Raw genomic sequence first — 20,909 nt, forward strand, 5'->3', positions numbered from 1 at the left:
CTTTATCAGTATGAATCTGTATATCTTGTTGACAAAGATTAAACCATAACATTTATTTCTGATACCCTTTCTAGTAGCATGATTTAAAAATCATCTTGAAAGTCTTACATATATTAATTTTTTTATGCATCAGGTCAAACTGCATTGCTCATTTGCTCCTTTGTTTTTTTGCTAAGGAAGAGTGAATTGCTAGGAAGCATGATGAAACAGAACAGCAAAATTGCTGTAATGAAGTTTTGTTGGATTGAAATAATGAAGTTTTATTCCTAATTCATTTATGTAATTTTTTTATTTGTATTTTAACTTTGTTCTAAAAAAGTTAGTGTATTGTCCAGACACAATTCCAAGCTAGATTTTGACTCTGTTTTTAAGGTAGCTACAATAAAACTGATCAAATAGTATAGTCAATTATAGTGAAATATTTCTCTGGTTACATATTTAGAATTCAAATATTCATCAATCTCCCAAATGCTGACAGACACATATAACACTCCATTTAAGAACAAATAACTGAATAAAGAAAATATGCCATTTAACGTTCTATGACATAATTAATGAGCTGAGTAACTGGGCTATCAAATAAGTGATTGCTCAATATGAGAAAGAAGAAAATAAAGTTAAAAGGGCCTGATTCTGGTTTCACTGAACACAATAGAGAATTTTTCCAAAGCAAAGGCAGAACTCACTGCTTCATACTCTTTTTCGCACTTAGAACTTGAAGGAGTGGTGAAGGGTGAAAACAAAAACAAAAACAAAAACAAATTTAACCCAGAAACAACGCAGGTTTGCTATAAAATAGACTTTTGCAATGATGAATATCTGTATGCTGTCTTTGACAATTCACTACTTGGGGATACTGGTTAGATTCTCATTTTTCTAAACTAAAATTGCTTTTGCTTTGTGCTTGTTTTTAAAACATAGGTCTTATTTTAATTTCTGAAAGCATAGTTAGTGCTTGATTAACTAACAATTTAGTAAGAATGGCCTGGCTATGCATGGTTCATGCAGATTTTACTATCTTCTGTTACACAGTTCTAATTTTTCTCATGCATATGAAAATCCTAGAACTACAGGATTTTATGAAATCAAACACACACATAAATTTTGCAAATCTGAAAGGTTGCATTGCCAATAGTACCTGTAGTATCAAGTGAGCTACCTGTTATCTTTAAAATCTCTCCAAAGACCTCTGGTAGGCACCATCACTATGTGCGTAGGCAGTGCACCCTTGCAGCTGGGCGGCATTAGCAAGAGCACAGCCAGCAGGGCAAGGGAAGTGGTTATTCCTCTTTACTTTACACTGGTGATGCTGAATCTGAAGTGCCATGTCCAAATCTGGACTCCTCGGTGGGAGAAGAACGAGGGCAGACTGGAGATAGTCCAGAGGAGAGGCTGGAGACCCAGGTTTGTTTAGCCAGTAGATGAGAATGTTAAAGAAGTATCTCCTTGCTGTCTTCAACTACCCATTCTGTGGTTGCAAGAAAGATGGAGACTGACTGTTCTCAGAGAAGCAGAGTGAGGGGATAACAGTCACAAGCTACAACACAGGAAATTGCATTGAGACTGAGGGGAGCCAGGAGAGTGGTTACGCACTGTTGATCGGGCCCAGAGAGACTGTGGGAATCTCCATCCCTGGCGAGATGCAAAACTTGACTGGAAAGGTTCTGGGAAATGTGCAGCAATATAACCCAGCTTTGAGCAATAGCTTGGACTAGAAGAACTCCAGAACTCCCTTCCAACATAAAATATTCAATGGTTATATGAATTCTAGGGGGACATGTAGATTTTACACAGGCTGATGTATGTATTAATTTCTGGGAAAAATAAAAAAAAATTAAAAATTAATTAAAAACATAACATGGTGTAATCATTCCATATTTTTGTTTGTAGAAGTCAGTGGATTTTATTCACAGTCCTAGTTCCTAGTTCTAAACTACAAGTTTAGTTTAGCATTGCATTCTGAGTCTTAAGGAGGAGAAATTCCGTTCTGTTTATACCACCAAAAATACTGCATGTTATAGTAAATGCGGTTTATGTGCTTACCATTAAATTTTTATATTTCGGTGCAAACTTATGCTATTTCAACAGCACAGACCCTAAAGCACTATTAGATTTTTTATCTGTGATGGAAGAGATAACTAATCATTTCTTTTTATTTACTAAGGTGATTCTTATTCTGCTGTTTTGCCTATTAATTTTCAAAAGCAAACCTAAATTTTAATGATGATTAGGCAAACTTCTCTGAAATCTTTTTTCCCTGACATACAGTTTCATTTAAATGGAAAAGCACTGCAAAAATAAATAGAAACTTCCTTTGAAAGAAAGCTGAAGGAAAACATTTTGGAAAAATCCCATTGGAAAATTATATTTTTGTAGTTTTAAAATAAAAATGCAGAGTTTTTAGTTTTGCAGTATTTTACCAGCAGAAATTAAAAATATATGTATTTCAAAATTTCAAAATAAAAACTTATAATGAATATTTGATTTTTCCTAATCAGAACACCTTGATAATCTTGAAAAACTTTTATTTTCTTTTTTTTCCCCTCCCTTTTCCCCTCATTGATAGCATGTACATGTTTGATTATTTTCTCAAATTTTGGTCAAGTACATTTATATTTCATTCTATCAATGCCAGAATAAAATAATTTAAATATGGGTACATTGATAAGGCCCCCAGAAAATTTTGGAATGGATTATCTTTTGTCTTTAGCTTACTACAGAAATGAAGCTTTTGGTTCACTCATCTATTTTTTTTAATACACAAACCTCTTTTTTTTTCAAAATGCATGTTTTAAATACGGGACAAGTACCTTTTCTTATAGATTCTATTTGCTTCTCTCACACATTCAAACAAGGATTAAGACTACATATAGTATTTTGGGCAAGTATGATATGCCATCTTGACATTTGATTTAGTTATAAAGTGTCATGTTTATCTATAGTGCTGCAGAAGAAATTAGCAGTATATAATGAGCCACAGTGAATGTTAATGGAATTCCAAATGTTTTGATTTACAAGCCTGGTCCATAACTTCTCTTCTAATGATTAATAATATCCTACCTTTTTCCATATAGTTGTCATTAAAGGGGATCTCACAGCTCTTTCCACCAGGCATGGGCAGCTGTTGTCCTGCTTTGCCAGGATCTTGAGATTTAGTATATACACTTGATATAGAATGTGGTGAAAAAGAATGAACAGAAGGACTGATGTGCAATATAACTACTTTAAATGTTGAAATGACATTTTGGCTTATTTTAAAGAATGACAAGATGTACAGTAAATGACAACTGCAATATTCATCTAAATCATTATTAAAATTTAAGGATATCTATTTTCCCCATGATGTCTTTCAGATAAAAGAACTGTTAATCTGTGAATAATTCATTCATTTTACTGGCTTAATACTGTGCTTTTTCTTCCCTCTTCCCAACTTTTACATGCCTTAACTTTCTCATTGTTTTGTCTTTTCTGTCTTTTTCTCTCTTGATCATTAATTATACATATCCACACTAATATTATGTTGAGTTTGGAAATAATTTTCTGCACATGGCTCAGCTTATAGAGAGCACTAAAAAAGTGAAATGTGTGTAAAATGAGCTGTCCCTTTCAATAAAATATAGTTTTTGATCATACCAGTACTGTATATCAATCCCACTCCAGTTGTTAGTATTGTTCCAGATGAAGCTCAATGTATCTGGTCTTAAAATCAGTAGAGTGAGTAATAAGAATGGTAACATGAGCTTAAGCTAAGTAATGACTTGGTTAACTGAGATGTTGTTTATCTCCGTTGCCATATTGCCAAAAGTTGGATTGGCAGAGGTAGTTGAGACAACATATCCCTGGTTTAATAGAATGTACTGCCAGCAAATCATTCTCTGCTAGATACTTTAGTATCTGCCCTGCTGTAAAGTTGCATAAATCTAGCAGGTTTTAAAGCAGACTGGAAATTCTTTCCCTTTCCTGAGCTTTTGAGGAAGACTTATGTATAATTTGAAAACTCTTATTTGTAAATTGAGGACTCAGACATGCAAGTATATTTACACTGTGTCACTTTTTCTGCCTTTCCTAGTTTTGAGATTTTCTGAGTTTATCCTCTTTAAAAATTGTGGATAATATGTAGTGAAGGTGTTCTTTCTTAATCACTGAAACAACGTATAAGAATTTATCCTTTCACTCTAAGAGCACAAGACCTCTTAACTCTTTGGCCATGCTCCTAGCATTTTTCTTCTTTTTAATGAGTTTGAGATAGATAAAATTGAGGATTGAGAAGAGTATGTTACTGTACCTAATATTAAGAAATTAAAACCTACATAAAACAAAGTGTTGGTATTACATCTTTACCAAAAGCATATGGAGGATTTGTGGAAAATTACAAAAAAGTTTTTATTATTTTCAAAGGACCACCTAAGAACTATAATTAATAATAAGATGTAGTTTGAAGAGAAGGAGGGAAATCAATTTACTGCTGTCTTGGGAAGCAGAAAATTCTTCTGGCCAAAGCCCATCAGGTCATGACATGAAGTCATCTGAAACCCAAACATCACTGGCATATGCTTTTCAGAGAGACTGCAGAGAGTACAGGTTACACACCTCCCAGTATTTAAAAAAAAAAATAGAAAGAGAAGCTGATAAAATTGCTGTGGAAATGGCTATTTCACTGCAGATTATGTATTTTGGACAGGCAATTTTCTACTACTTGAAAATATAGATTTTGTCATGCATCTATGTCTCTCTTTTACCTTTAAAATCAGTTTGCTTTAACAGAATCAGACAATTATTAATTATTCGCCTGATGATTTGATCCCTCACTTCATTTTATAACCTTCTTGAACATGTTCAGCATTCAAAAAGGATTTTCTTTCAGTTGTCAACTTTTGGGTCTTGATCGTAGAAGAATTACTTTTTTACTTATCCTTACTCCTGTAAGCAGTCCAAGAAATAACATTGTGTAAGTATTCAGTATTGTAAAAATACAATATTATGTAAAAGTCTGATTGCTTGACTTCAAGAATGTGGAACTAGTGAAGAGATTTCAAAGGAGGGCAACAGAAATAACCCTCATATTCAGAAGCTCATATCACTGGAGATGTGGGAGGGAAAACTGGATTATGAACACTTAGCCCTCTAAATCCATCTTAAAGCTAGTTCTGTTTTGGTTCAGTCTTCATTTCAGAAGGCAGTTCTTGGAAAGTTTACAAATCTTCCAGTGGCTAGAAAGCTTATTCTGGTTTCTATTTTCAAAGTGCGCAAAGTTGATTAGATCCATTTTTGTTTCCTTGCTCTAATTCTTCCTTTAGCTTAAAGAATTCTCCTTTTCTTGATCTTTATAAGCTAAAATCAAATCTTGTCACATGCTCCTTCTTGGTAGGAGTTTGCCTTATTCATATTATCAAAGAGAAGCCTGAAGTCACTTGATCATTGTATAGGTTCTTACACAGGAAGCATTTTTTGATACATTTTGCTTTTTGATCTTGGTTATGACAGCATTATAGTATCTGTGGTTGGAAGTTCAAATTTGAGAAATCTGACCTCAAAATTAGATGGAATGTCCTAGTAAGAGAGGTTGTTAAATTTCAAAACAACTCACTAGAAGAGGTGATGGACTCACTGTCCTTTGGCAAGATGGAGTTTCTTCTGAAAAGATATGCTTTGATCCATTTTTTCAGATAAATGTTTGGCTTCTTTGTGTAGAGGAGATGAAGCTGTGACTGGTACGTTTTGGACTAAGAAGATATGAATGTCACCATCTTTTTACTCTCTATGTCTTGAGGTCTGAGTAGTTTATAAGAGTGCAATGCTAGTATTCCTAACACAGCTATAAAGTACATTTATAGTAAAATCTCTCCCTGTCACTCCAGAGCAAGTGAAAAACCTCCATACTTTGAATAAGATTGAATAGTTTAAACTTTCTGAAAATCTTAAGCAAGCTTAGTCAGGATCCTATAATAGGAGGATGAAGAAAACTAGACTGCATTCATGACTAAATGGATAATATCCAAGGGAAAGGGGGGAAAAATACTGGTTTGGATGAAAAAGAATGAGAGGAAAAGATCAAGAACAATCTCAGGGACATTTCTGGAGAGATTCATAGAACTACATTAGAATCTGATAAGGGGAAGACTTTGGATTTTTTGGTTCACATTCTCCATATTACAGTAATTTTCTGGAATTATATAGAATAATGGAAAACCTAAATATATTCTTTTTATTGTTTTGTATTTATAAAAGTCAAGTTAAAATTAAAAAGTTCTGAATCAGTTCTTTGAAGGCCATTTGAAGACCATTCTTTGAAGGGCACTTGAAATTTTGTCTGAACTACTTTGTCCTTTTCAACAATAGTTGAGTGATAGTTGAGCAGTAGGAGCAAGAGGTAATGTCCTAATGCTCCACCTCCAAAATGACACATGAAGTAGTGTTAGCTTGCAGAAGAAAAATGCAGTCTTTTCTGTAAGAAAAACAGTTTTTGCTTCAGCTAAGAAAAGTTCTAGATATTTGCATTTATTTAGAAAAAAGTAGATCCTTTATCCTATTGTAAAAATATCTAGAGAAAATGACCTGGTTTATGTCAGTAACAAAACAATGATCTCCTGTGCCTCCTTAGATATATTACTTAAATTATGCTCCCTTTGCTATAGAAATGAATATATCTTTATGAATAATGTTCCACATGCAAATTATTCACTAGCTCCTGCCATTTTTATGATACTGACAATGGGTTGTTTTTTAATGTGCCCTTTGCAAAGTGTAGTAAAGTGTATCCACAAGTGACTATGATTGAAGAAGAAAACATAGAAATCTTACAAGGAATAATGCATGGTCTTGAAGCAATGGCAATAACATATACAAATTAAAAGATATGTTCCACAATGGCAGGCATAGCATTTCCCTTATCCTTTTAGGCCCAAATCTTCTTACTTTCATCTACTGGACAGAGTTTTGTTATTGTGATGGGTTTCTTGAAAATTATTTGTATAATTTGCAATATGTCATTTTGCTAAAATGAGATATTAACCATGAAAATATCAAACAGGACAACATGAGGCAAAGGGACAAGGAATGGAGAAAAAAGAAAGAAAGCATGTTTAGAAAAGTAGAACAACTAGACAACATTAAATGTGCATAAAAATGCAGAGAATAATTGAATGAAAACCATGAGAAGTCACTAAATACATGAAAATCTAAGTAAAGGAAGGGAACAGAAAAAAACAGAAATTCAGTAATAGAAGAAAGTAGAATTGATCATGTAATGACTGTGGAAAGGATGACAGCACTATTTGCAGAATTATTTCTGTTTCTATGCCAGCGTGCCCAGTACTTAATAGAATAGGAATTATGGTACTTGAGTAGTGTTTCCATATTACTCTGATGTAGGTTCACTGGTATCATATATATTACAGTTTGAAATTGTTAAATTTAAACAAATGATTCCAAATGGGAATCTATAGGATTTGTGCTTCAAGTTACATGCTGGTGATTTTGAGAATCACACTTTTCTCCTAAGGGTCACAGTGCCTGTAGAGCTGATCAGACTAACCCCTTGTCTAATTCCTCCCTTCACTTTACATGTGGCCTATTTTCCCCCTTAGTGTTCTGTACAACTTCATAAGAATGTATATCTCATAACAGATTTCTTCCTCTCATATCCTTTTGTCTTCATTTTTTTTTCAGATGATTTCACTACGTGACCCATCTTTCTTTTTCCACTTCCATCTCTTGCCTTTTTCTGCCTAAGCCTAGAATATCTGTTTGTTAGGGCAGCATTCTTTCATTGTTCAAGTCCCTTCTGAAAACTTACTTCAGTTGCAATATAAAGATTAACTAATATTAGCTATTGTCTAATGAATTCCTTCCCTAGACTTCTCAGTGTGTCTCTAGCATCTTTGATTGTCTTCAAGATTTTAAGTTCTTTTTAGATACAGATTGCCATTGTTCATTCTGTGCAGCTGCTAATGCTTCATGATTAAAGAAGTATATTAGACTTTGAGTGCTGGTTTCCATTTTCATGCAGGACACCCCATCTAGACAAGAGAATATATATACATATACATACATATATATATTAGTATGAGAACAGGAATTAGTTTTCTCATTTGTGATTGGCTAGTGGCACTGTAGAGTGATTTGTAAACCTGATTATACCTAGTGATTGATAATGGTTAATTTATTTTGAAGAGCACCATACCAAGACTAAAAGAAGAATAAGCCAACAAAAACATCACTTCATCATGTAGATAATTCACGTCCACTTTTTTTTTCACTTTCAGCTGTATTAAAACATTTTAGAAATAAAGTCCTTGAACAAAGAATATCATGGTGCTGATTCAAGGCTCTGTTTAGCTGAAAATTATTCATACTCAATAGAAATGACATTTTAGTTTTAGACTGCCAATGTGAACTTTATTAGTATGTCATTAATCATTGTCTTGGAGGTGACACCTGAGGAAAATGATTTAGTGGAGATTAGAGCACTCAAATGTAACACTGAAAATATCACATTTATTTCCAGTATCAATCAGTCAATGAAACACATATTAACAAAATTGACATTTATGTACATTTAGATCTGCTCATAACATAATGCACTGCTTTCTATTCAGGAGCACTTTTAATTTTTTTCATCTTTATTTGAGTTTATAGTTTAAATAAAAACCTACTATTACCAATTTATTTAATTTAAAATCTGTGTAATAAAATATGGTTGAGAGAAGATAGAGATTGGAAAGATGTTCCAAAGAAAAGCATTTGTTGGAAAAATAGGTATTAAAACAAAACGAAACAAACAAAAAAAACCCTTCACCCCTCCAGATTGGTGGTATAGCCATCATTCAGCTACAAAAATTTTTGCCTCTCTTCAGTTTGTTAGACTTTGCTAATGTTTTAATAATATAAAAAGCAGGTTTTATTCTGAGATGAAAAAATATCATTTAGGAATTATCCCATGAAACAGCTGTCATCAAAGTAAGGAAATATTGATTCTTATCTTTCAAAGAATAATCACTTTTGTATAGTTTATTCAAGTCATGTGACTTGGACTGAACAACAGAATTTCTCTCTCTCTCTATATATATTCCTCTCTGTTATTAACACTGCTCTGTATTTCACCTTTGCCAGATTCACAGTGCCATAAACTTTTGGTTTCTAACTTAACATGTTTCTCCTAATTTTCCCTAGGAATTCATCCTTAAAACTGAAAAGAGAGAGAAAACAAACAAACAAAAACACAAACAAAAAAACAGTCTTTTATACAGGAGAAATATTCTAATTGTTTTTAGAGGAAGAGAGAATCAGCTTTTTCCTACTCTGTAGGCTTTTCAGTATTAAATACTGTCCTGATACAAATGAATAAATAAATAAATAAAAATCTGTTACTAAGAAATAAAATGTACCATTAGAATAATTTCTAACTTTCTGAACTGCAAATTAAAGAAATATATTTGGCAGTGATAGGACTTTTACAAATAAAGCTAGAAGTATTCAATATTATAGAAAGTTTGTGAATATTTTGGACAATTTTCTGTTAAGGATCAGATAGAAAAACAACTTTCATTACTATGAAAATGTAAGAACCTTAAAAAATAACAATGTGTTTTACTCTATTCTGAAAATTGTTTACCCCACCTTTTCACTCTCCCATGCACTAAGGTAGCAGGTAGAAACATAATTTCTCGAAAATGCCAGAGAAACATGTCTATAAATAATAGTATACACTAAATGTTGGAGGTGCATGCTCCACAGTTGTTATGATACAAAACTTGATTTTAGAAGCTTGACAATATTTAAAAACTTGATATGACGAGGAGCGTGGGAAAAGAAACTACACAAGTTTGATAGAAAATTAAGCTTAAAAGTGCATGTGTGTAAGAAATATATTTAAGCATATTAAAAGGACCCAGTAAGAAACAGGGGACTATATAATGCTGCTTCAGAGGGAAACCAAACCTGCTCATTTTCAAAACAAGTGGCTGCTATGGAATCTGTGAAATAAATATGATTCAGACCTTTTGCCATGCAGAGACAGTTCAAGAAAGTGAGAATGAATTGGTATCTATGACATCAATTTAAAAGACACAACCAAAAAAATAATATTACCCATCTAGTCTCTCTAGTCAATAAAACGAGCTCTGTGAAGCTCCCTGGAGTCCAGATATATTTGATTTGCTCAACTTAACAATACAAATTGTCTCCACACATCAGCAATCCACAACAGGGAGGAGTTTGAATAACTATAGCCACAAATCAAAAATTTATTTGAGAAATGAACATCTTTCTTCCCTAAAGATAGATCAGTGTCATCCTTAAGCCTGGTTTTCCTTATATTAGCAACAGTGGCATTATGAGAAACAAACATTTGTACCTCAATGAGGGTTTTGGGAGCAGGAGATATCTAGCAGAAAGACAATGTGAGAAAGTACAAGAAACTATAAAGGGAGATGAGTGATATAAGAACAAAGTCATTGGAGTAGGAGTTACAATCTGAAGTTTGATCTGAGCTGAGCCAAATACTTCCTAAATGACTTCAAAATGTGACATTCATTCCTGGCTTTAAAAGCACAGCATTCTTGTGCAGAGGCACCTCACAGCTGAGAACTGGAGATGTTTGAGGACCAGATGGGAGCAGGGTGCTCTTGGGGAAGAAGGAGCAGCAAGGTGGATTTAGTTGCTCGTTGTTTCAACCAGGCATATGGCCCCCTTGTTTTGAATTCAGTCTTTAACCAGTCTGGAAGAGGCACAGTTGCTTCTGCTAACAGAAGTAATGCCCTTCCCTTTACAGCGTGGTGGGGTCTTTCCATCAGTTCCAAAGAGCCGGTTGTGAACAACTGCTCTTCACTGAACTGTGCCTCGGTTTCCTCATCTGTTAAACGAGGACTATAAAGTCTGAAAAGCAGAATGTTCTTAAATAGAAGGTATTTTATGAACATACTATATAGCTCAGAATGAAATAAACTGAGATGCCCACGCAGGAAAAGTATAGTTTCTCCAAAGGTATGTGAAGATGCCAAAGGTATGTCATAACAGCCTCTTTGGGTCTATTTTTGAATCATTGTAGTAGTGCAGAATGATTATGAAGAAAACAAAACAAAACAAAAAAAACCCTTAACTTAAAGGTCTATCAAGTTTTGATGTAAACAATGGTATTTTAGCCAACATATGAGAATATACTCTAACAGAAGAGAGCACGTGCTACTATAGCCCAGAATCAACCCCTAGCCCAATAAAATGAATCAAGGATATCTCAAGGTACTACAAGCATTAATATTTAGCAGAACCTATTTTGCTTGAGATAAAGGTCAGGAATTCATTTACAATACCATTATCACAAATGTGAAATCTTGCATGGATGGAGACTCAAACAGCAGCTGGCTGCTATAGGTTGCTACAGCAACCTGCAAAGGTTGAAAACTAGGTTCAATGAAGTCAAAAGTCAAGAATGAAGTTAGAATAGACTTCTTTGTTCGTTTTATGTTATTCTACTAGACTGGTTTATTCTTGATATTTTAAACACAATAAAACTGAATGTGGTTCATTTATCTGTGTATGATTCACTACAGGAATATTAATTGTTTAATATATTAAACTGTATTTTCTTATATGCAAGCTGTGGTAACTTGTTTTCTGATTTTAAAAGAAGAATGTAAGTTTTTATTAATATATTAGCGAATCAGTAATGAACAAGTTGCATGGCCTGTAACTATAAAATTCAGACATGGGAATAATAAATTAGCTTTTCAGTGAATATTGAAGTTGAATGCTGGTATGCAAAACAGAGATTATTTTGCCTTTGGGGTTTGTGACTTTTTCAATATTTAGAAAATTAGATAGCTCCCCTGTTCATCTGTGGATGAAGATGTGCTCCAGTACGGAGAGAAATGATTTTTATAGATGTGTTTGGCTGGCAGAAGGTCTCTTTTAAGCCTAAAAAGAAATATGTATTTTGAAAACAATTCCTACAGTTTGACACATTTAAACATTTTTAGAGAGAGAGTCTTTATTGAGGTCTGTTTAATCCAGTTAACTAAAATTCTGGTGAATTTAGACAGTTATATCACTAAATAGAGATGAACAACAAATGCTTTTTTTTTCCATAGTAGGTTGAAAAATCACATTCCACAAGCATTTCAGAAGTTCCTCAAACATACTTATTTTCATAAGGATGTTGTCTAGAAAAATTTAGCTCACCTCAGTCTTAGATGTTTTTTTCCAAATACAGTAAATATTGTTAATAGAGAGAGTGTACTGAAAGCATGGTGAAATGGCTTAGAGTCCCTTCTTTTCTTCGAGAGTTACTTTTCAGATAGTTGCTCAGTTCTCATTTGATTTTATTTTTCACAATGTAATTATTAAATATGACTCAGTAATCTGCCATATTGTCATTGACCATTTTTCCTGTCTTCTCTATTTCCATGGCACGGAGAACAACTTTTACATCTGTCTTTTTATTCATTTGTGAAGCAATACCAATGACTCCTCACTATCCCCCCCTGTTCATCCATTGGTCTAAATGATGATTGATGCTTTCTACAATATAATAACTTATGAATATATTTTTTTGTTGCTTTCTGAAATCTGACATTGGTCCCTCTGTCTCAGCCAAGTTATAAAGGAAACACAAAAGGCTTATGAGGCAGCACAACAAATAACTAAAAGTATGGAATGCATATTAAGTGAATAAAAACATTAGGTTATAGTAGTAGGAGAAGAGATGTATAAAAGAACACAAATGTAAAAAAAATTGGAGAAGTCACTCGGTAAACTTTTCAGGCCCTGATTATTCACAGAATCACAGAATCACAGAATGGTTGAGGTTGGAAGGGACCTCTGCAGATCATCTAGTCCAACCCCCCTGCTCAAGCGGGGTCACCTAGAGCACCTTGCACAGCATCGTGTCCAAGCGGGTTTTGAATATCTCCAGAGAAGGAGACTCCACAACCTCTCTGGGCAACCTGTTCCAGTGCTCTGTCACCCTCACAGTGAAAAAGTATTTCCTCATGTTCAGATGGAACTGTCTGTGTTTCAGTTTGTGCCCGTTGCCTCGCGTCCTGTCACTGGGCACCACTGAAAAGAGTCTGGTCCCATCCTCTTGACACCCTCCCTTCAGATATTTGTATACATTAATAAGATCTCCTCTCAGCCTTCTCTTCTCTAGGCTAAACAGGCCCAGCTCTCTCAGCCTTTCCTCATAAGAGAGATGCTCCAGTCCCCTAATCATCTTTGTGGCCCTTCGCTGGACTTGCTCCAGTAGTGCCACATCCCTCTTGTACTGGGGAGCCCAGAACTGGACGCAGTACTCCAGATGTGGCCTCAGCAGGGCTGAGTAGAGGGGGAGGATCCCCTCCCTCGACCTGCTGGCAACACTATTCCTAATGCACCCCAGGATACCATTGGCCTTCTTGGCCACAAGGGCACATTGCTGGCTCATGGTCAGCTTGCAGTCCACCAGGATCCCCAGGTCCTTCTCCGCAGAGCAGAGTGGGGAGGAATAACCCTTTGCATCAGTACAGGCCGAGGTCTGAGCAGCTGGAGAGCAGCTTTGCAGAGAAGGGCCTGGAGGTCCTGATGGACAAGTTAGCCATGGGCCATCAGTTTCCTCATGGTGAAAGCCAATGGTATCCTTGGCTGCGTTAGGGAGAGCGTTGCAGCAGGTTGAGGAAGGTGATCCTTCCCCTCTACTCATCACTGGTGAGGCCACATCTGGAGTGCTGCGTCCAGTGCTGGGCTCCCCAATACAAGAAAGACATGGCCATACTGGCGTGAGTCCAGCAAAGGGCCACAAAGATGGTTAATGGACTGGGGCAGCTCTCTCATGAAGAGAGGCTGAGAGAGCTGGGGCTGTTCAACCTGGAGAAGAGAAGGTTCAGGGGATCTGATCAATATGTACAAATTCCTGGTGGGAGGATGTAAAGAAAACAGAGCCAGACTCTTCTCAGTGGTGCCCAGTGACAGGACAAGAGGCAACAGCCACAAATGGAAACACAGGAAATTCCATATGAACCTAAGAAAACACTTTTTCACTGTGAGGGTGTTCAAACCCTGGAAGAGGTTTCCCAGGGAGGTTGTAGAGTCTCCATCCTTGGAGATATATTTAAACTGTCCCAGCTAGACACAGTCCTGGGCAACCTGCTCTAGCTGACCCTGCAAAAGGATTGGACAAAGTGATCTCCAGAGGTCCCTTCCGACGAACTAGTCTGTGATTTTGGATTTCTGTGAAAACAAGCCAGCTCCTGTAAAACAATAGTATGATGATTTTTGCTATTATCTGTGAAATATACAGGGCACCTTCAAAATAAGATTCTGTATTTATGGAAAATGTGCAAAAATATATGACACACTCATCAAAGACATTCAAAGCTATAAGAAAGAAAAAATAAACAGAGCAAAAGAGAGCAAAAGTGGCACACCAAGCTTAAAAGTGGTATGACTGGTGAATTCTTGCTTTTTTGACTATTATTAATTATTAGCTTATTTTCAACCTGAATATAAATTCATTGTCCAGGTGAGATAGATTTAGAGCTGCTTGAACCACCTTCTCAGCAATTGTTCAAATTCTATGACAGTAATGGCTTAATCCCATATTTGTTTAGCAATACTGGAGAACAGTGACAAATTCAACTAAATTGGTCTAGTGTATTAAAGCTTTTTCTGTTTTTTTAAAAACAAGTCCTCTCCTCTTCACACTATATTTTTGTCTTCAAAATGATACATATTGAGGTTAGCGCTTTACTTTTAAATTCTTCACATGGTTCTTGCACTGGTAGCCCTTAATTAAAAATGTCTGGTTTTATACAGTTAAATCTGTGGGATAAAACCTTCTATATTGAGTAGATCTTTATAGTGGAAGTGGCAAGCAATTCTCACAGCACAGGCTGTGTCTCCTCCCCATTTCCATTCTCAAGTAGCTTTTTGTCTAGTGTGGGTCATTTGACCTCAGTGACTATAATTTTCTCTTACTAACTATTTGATTAGTCCTCCTGCTGATTTAAAATGATTCTTAGAAAAAACAAAAAAAAAGGTATTATATCACTGCAAGCCAGGCACAAATTGACCGAGGGTTTTATAGAAACTACTTTCTTTGCTGTGTTGAAACTTTAATTTTTTCAGCCATTTCAACCTCCACCATTTTTTTAAACTAGGGCATTTTTTCTCTAGAGTAAGCAAACTAATAGGGTATATTGAGGAATAGCATAAAAGGACACCTGTGCAGTAATGAGATAACAGAAGATCTCCCAAATGAATATAGAAAAGGAACATATTGCCTAACTAACCTCTCTACCTTTTTGAAAGAGGTAAGAAATGATGACAATGGTAGCTAAGAAGAGAGAATTTTGTAGGATTTTCTTAATCCTTTGGTAAATTATAGGAACACATTTTGCTTTGCTTTGGTAGAGGGAAATAGGACAAGGGGTAAAAAGCTGGTTTAAAATATCATATAAAGAACTTTTGGTATCAATAGGAAAGTTGCACTGTTCATTACTCAAGATCAAAGTAGGAAGTGGTACGTAGATGGAAGGAATATGCCAAATACATGATAGAAAGTCACTGTTCAAAGCTAACTATATATGTATTCCTCAGCAGAAAACTCAGTTAAGAACTTGTTGAATTTTCTGATGATTCAGAACTTTGAGAAAGTAGTTAATGAACAGTGCATACATCAAAAGAAGTTCAGGTAGATAAGACTCAACTGTATAATTGGCTTCACGCATGGCAAATGAAATCGAATATTGAAGAACTTAAGGTATCACACATACAATTTCAATAGTATAATAAGTAGAGAATGAATAGGACTGCACTGAAAGCAGGAGGTTTTGAAAAATGTCTGTAAATTAAAATGGATTGCAAAGACTAAGCCTAAAAATTGTACAGAATACTTGGCTGTATCTGATATAGACCATACTTGCACACAATAGTGAAAACCCTGCCATTTTTCACACAATGAAAATGCTTGTTAGAGAAGAAGCAAATGCCAATTCCAGTGCTGTAGTATAAAGATTGATACAATTTGGCAATACAGAGATTTGATTCAGATCTCTTATGCAATAATGCTCTAAATTTTAGGAGCCTGGGGTGAAATCTTGACGTTTAAGATGGTCAGGAGTATTGAAAATCTCAACTCTGATGCAGCAATACAAAACTAAAACAAGCGGGCCACCAATTTTTGTAATTTCCTAACTTCAGTGAAGTCTGTGCAAAATTTGAAGGTTCCAAATGATGGTGTCATGTTATCATACTTTTCTAATTGTGCTAATTGTGCCTTTCAGAGAAAACCTTTGAGGCCATCCTCTGAAGATTCTTTAGTTCTCATAGGAAATCATGGTTTTATCAGAGGCTTGTTTGTTTTATGAATACTTCAGAGTTTTTCAGGGATCTGCTCTTGAATTTTGGATTTGAAGGAAGAAATTGAACTTGCCTTGGTAACTCACACATCAGAAGTGACAGGGTGTACTTGCTTCTTCATGGGTGTACCTGGTCAGCGTTTTTCCTATTTTCTTTGGCTGTCTTCTAGAGAATTGAATTGCAGAAGCTGAATCATAGGGAATAGCTTATCTTCTGTATTTGGTACACATACAAAATACATTCCAAAAGCATACAGACTGATGAATTAACTGTCAAGAACTTTATAATCGTGTTAAAAACTAATTAATCTTTTATACTTTACTTGCATATATATCATTATCATATTTATTACATTTATTTTGTTCATGTGTTAATGACAGCTTTGTTATGTGTGTTTACATGATACATTTTCAAGTTACATACTTTTAAATTATTTTTTAAAAATGATTATTTGTACATTCCCAAACTTTATACATTAAATAACTACTAAAATTTGTTATGTATAATAAAATTCAAGGTTTCAAGGAGAAATAGAGCCATTCCCATAAGAACACCTTGTTGAGATTAAATTATTGTATGTTCAGTCTGTTAACTGTAGAATATCAGTACCAGGAGCTGTGGAGCTTTCATATTTAACATCTTCACAATGTAATGAAATGGAATGGGGAAATGTTTCAACACTTTTTGAGTCCTTCTTATTTCAGAAGAAAGCAGAGATGATGCATGACTACATTACTGGAATTGTACCACACACATAATAAATGAAATCGTCTCAAGACAGGAAGAAGAAAACAAACTCTCTTGATAGCCTTCTTTGTCAGCGTGTTAAAAGATTATTTACGACTGAAATCAGGAATTGTTTTGGGACACCATACAGACCAGAAAAAGGTAAGTAAGTCCTTTGTGAAGGAAGGCATTTGCTTGAAGCACTGGGCCTTGCACTATAGACATCTGCTGTAAATTAGGGCTAAAGAAGCATTATTTTCCTAGAAAGAAATCTTAAGAGTCTGTCCAGCAGTATTTTACCTAAAACAAAAAAGATAGAAAGGTAAAAGTATTAGTTTTGCTTTCTGTTTGAAAAATCAAGGTAGCTATTCTTTTAACCAGGCCATGTAAACCCATTTTCAGTCTCGGTGGATTCAAATGAAACCTATAAAATCAGTTACATCTATAAATGATGATAATAATAGATGATCCTTCTGGTTCCTGTAATGCTCTCACCAGACAGACTGCATCTCCCCAGGGTATGTGGAATTCTAATCAAACATTTCAGAAGTGAAAGTAATGAATATTACTCTTTTTTAAGGAAAGAAAAATCCTATTTCTGGATACTTGCTTTCTAGGCTGAGTCAACACTTTACATTTGCTAATGAAGTGATTTGAAAACACCCTAGACTTTCTATCAACTAGGATGATTACATTCCAAATTACTTTTACTGAGGGAACCCATCTTCCATATATCTGTCATCTTTTTGGTCCGTGCAAGAAAATCATTATGCCAAATAACCTCTACGCGTGTGTGTGTGTGTGTGTGTGTGTGCACGCACATGTGCGTGCGTGCATGCACATGTGTATGTGCATGTGTTTGTGTATGCACACAAACATGCAAGTCTATGTGTATATATATAAACATGAATATGTCTGTGCATGCTTGTGTATATATATTAAATACATATATATATATATGGTTTTCATCTGAAATTACTCCTCACCTTGCCTGATGCTCTATAAAGATTTTGGAAGAAAGTCCTGGAAGGCAACTGGTAGATTGCTATAGCATCCCAACAACAAAAAGGCTGAAACCATAAAACTGTAGTATTGGTCTCCAATCAGAGAAGGAATAGCTCTGAGAGGCCTTGCTCTTTCTAGAAAACAGGCATATACTGGCTTTAAAGCAGTCATAAAAGAACTATATGTGGTCTAATACATGCTATAGCTGAATGTCAAGAGGCGAGGCTGTACTGGCTCTTATTCTTGTGATTAAATGGCTTCAGCAGTGTGAGGTGGACAGAATACAAACATCAGGGAGACCCATGACATCACTAGAATGAATACAGGAATAGGGTGAACCTTTTCTAAAAACTGTCTTACTACACAAAATAAGAAAATTTGGTCGGGAGAAGCCATATGAAACTCCTCAGTATCAATTAAAACTTTTCATTGAAAACAGGAAAGACCTAAAAAAAAATTCTGGGTTGAAAATTTTCAGTTAGGAGTTTTTCATTGCAAAGTTATCACTGGCAAAAGTTAAAAGAGAGTCAGTTGAAAAATAATCCCTGCCCGAATCAGAACGGACAAAGTCTTTTAAAGGAACTGAAATGTCTTCTGGCTGAAGAGGGTAGATCTCTGCTTGAGCTCATCAGAGCAGAATGCTGTAAAAAGAAATTTAATCTCACTGTTGTCAAACATTCTTTAGTTATTTGTTGATCTCCTGCCTTGTAAGCAGAGATGATTGAATAATGGATTTTTCATTGGCAAATTTAAAACATAAAAAAAGATGACTTTCTACCAAATAGAATGTTTTATTTGAAGTGAAATAATATATTCTAATAGATTAAAAAAAAGAGAGAGAGAGAGAGATTTACACAGACAATGTGTTGGATAAGTTATGGTGATTTTGCACAAGTAACAACTTTAAAGTGCTGTATATAGTTTAGTCTAAAAATTCTCTTTTGGAGTTATAGTTTTTAATTATTTTATTCTGGAAATTTTAATGTTTTTAAAACTGCTGATTCAGATCAGTTTCATCAGCATTTAAAGAAGAAGTAATTATTTGTTTATATTTATTTTTTCTAGCCTCTATAAAAAATTCAGGAATACACTTCTATCTTCTGTTTGAGGATGTCTTTTTAAGAGGTGTGATGACTAGTTTTTATTCCAAGCAAATTGTTAACTGTGATCAGCAGAATTTCATCTTGAATGAATAGCACAATTTCAAATTTAATATAGATGAAATGAATTACAAAGTATTTCTGTAAACTACAAGGATTCTAAAGGGTTATTATACCAGTTGAACTTGATGTCATATTCTCCATCTGCTATGGCAGATGCTCCATTCCAATATGAATATTAAAGTCATTCTGAAAGCAATTTTCATAATTGTAAGAAACATTCAGAACATGAAATGAAGATGCTACAGTTTTTTTGATGATGTGTATGGTATCGTAACATATCTCACAGTAAATGTAAGAGTAATACATTACAGATGATTTTTAAGACTACAGTGGAAGATAGCTGTTGACAACTACCTAACACTATTTTTAGCGCACATTTTTCCATTCAATCTACAATACAATACCTTGAAGTAAAATACTCTGTAATCAATGGGGTTTTTTGGCATTCTGCCATAAGTCTGTTGCGCCGCCTCAAATATATTTGTGTTAAAATAACCAGTCATAAACCTGTTCTAAAATTAGTTCAGAAAATAAGAGGAGAATACACAGGGAACCTTCCCCTTCCTGCACTGAGTACGGAAGGCATTTATAGCCTAGAAAGCATAGAATGTAAGAAATATGCAACACAATATGCCTAAGAGTACAAATAATAAGAGTGTAAGGGTTATTTCAGATATACTTTTATAACATCCAGTAATGATCTGTTCATAATTCACACATGGACACATGCGTTAGAACACTACACACTGTAGTTAACATTGTTTAGAAGATATCTAAAATTGATTTCTATAAGGTGCTGAAATGACATACTAATTTATGGCATCAATGAACTCTGAAAAACTAAGCTAAGCAAATAAAAAGGATTTAATATGTCCTTTTTGTTACATTTTGTTATAATTACTGATATCAAAGGGAAAAATGAGAAAAAAGGAGCTTGGATTTCTGACATTTTTGTGATACCTATTTTCATTCATGTTTTAGAAAAATTACACTTTTTGAAGTTCTTTCAAGAATAAAGGTCCCTTCTGGAGTACATGCCTTTCAAATGACCATTTTCTACACACATATCTTTGCAATTATTCTCTGATGTATTATCCTTGCCCAGAGGGTTTATGGACTCTCTTTCCTTGGAGATATTCAAAAGCCATCTGGACATAATCCTGTGTAATGTGTTCTAGGTGACCCTGCTTGAGCAGGGGGGTTGGACTAGATGATCTCCAGAGGTCCCTTCCAACCTCTGCGATCCTGTGATTCTGTGATGTAGGCTGTGGGTAGAACATATGAATGAATCTAATGACCATCACATGAACAGTAAAATGTGTCTCCCAGGAATGACCTTTTAGGCTGTAGGTCTACAACAACTGTGTCATGAATTCCTAGTGTTTCCAGCACTGTCAGCACTTTGACTTTCAAATCTGCTGCAGACATCCCTGGAGCTTCAGAAGTTTAGGTGGTAATAGTAATCTGAAAATTCTAACAAATATTAAAATTTTCAGAAGCATTTTGGACAGTATGGTAATCCTTATCATCTCAAAATTGCTGCTATATTTTTTTATCTTGCACAAATATAAATCTGATTGTTCGGCTTTGTTACTGATATTATAGATTCAGTAAAGATATAGATTCAGTAAAGACAGACATTCGTAATTCTAGAAGTGCCAAAGACTGTCCTGAGGTCGACATAAC

The sequence above is a fragment of the Apteryx mantelli genome, chromosome 2, assembly GCF_036417845.1.
Source record: "Apteryx mantelli isolate bAptMan1 chromosome 2, bAptMan1.hap1, whole genome shotgun sequence".
In the NCBI taxonomy this organism is placed as follows: Eukaryota; Metazoa; Chordata; class Aves; order Apterygiformes; family Apterygidae; genus Apteryx; species Apteryx mantelli.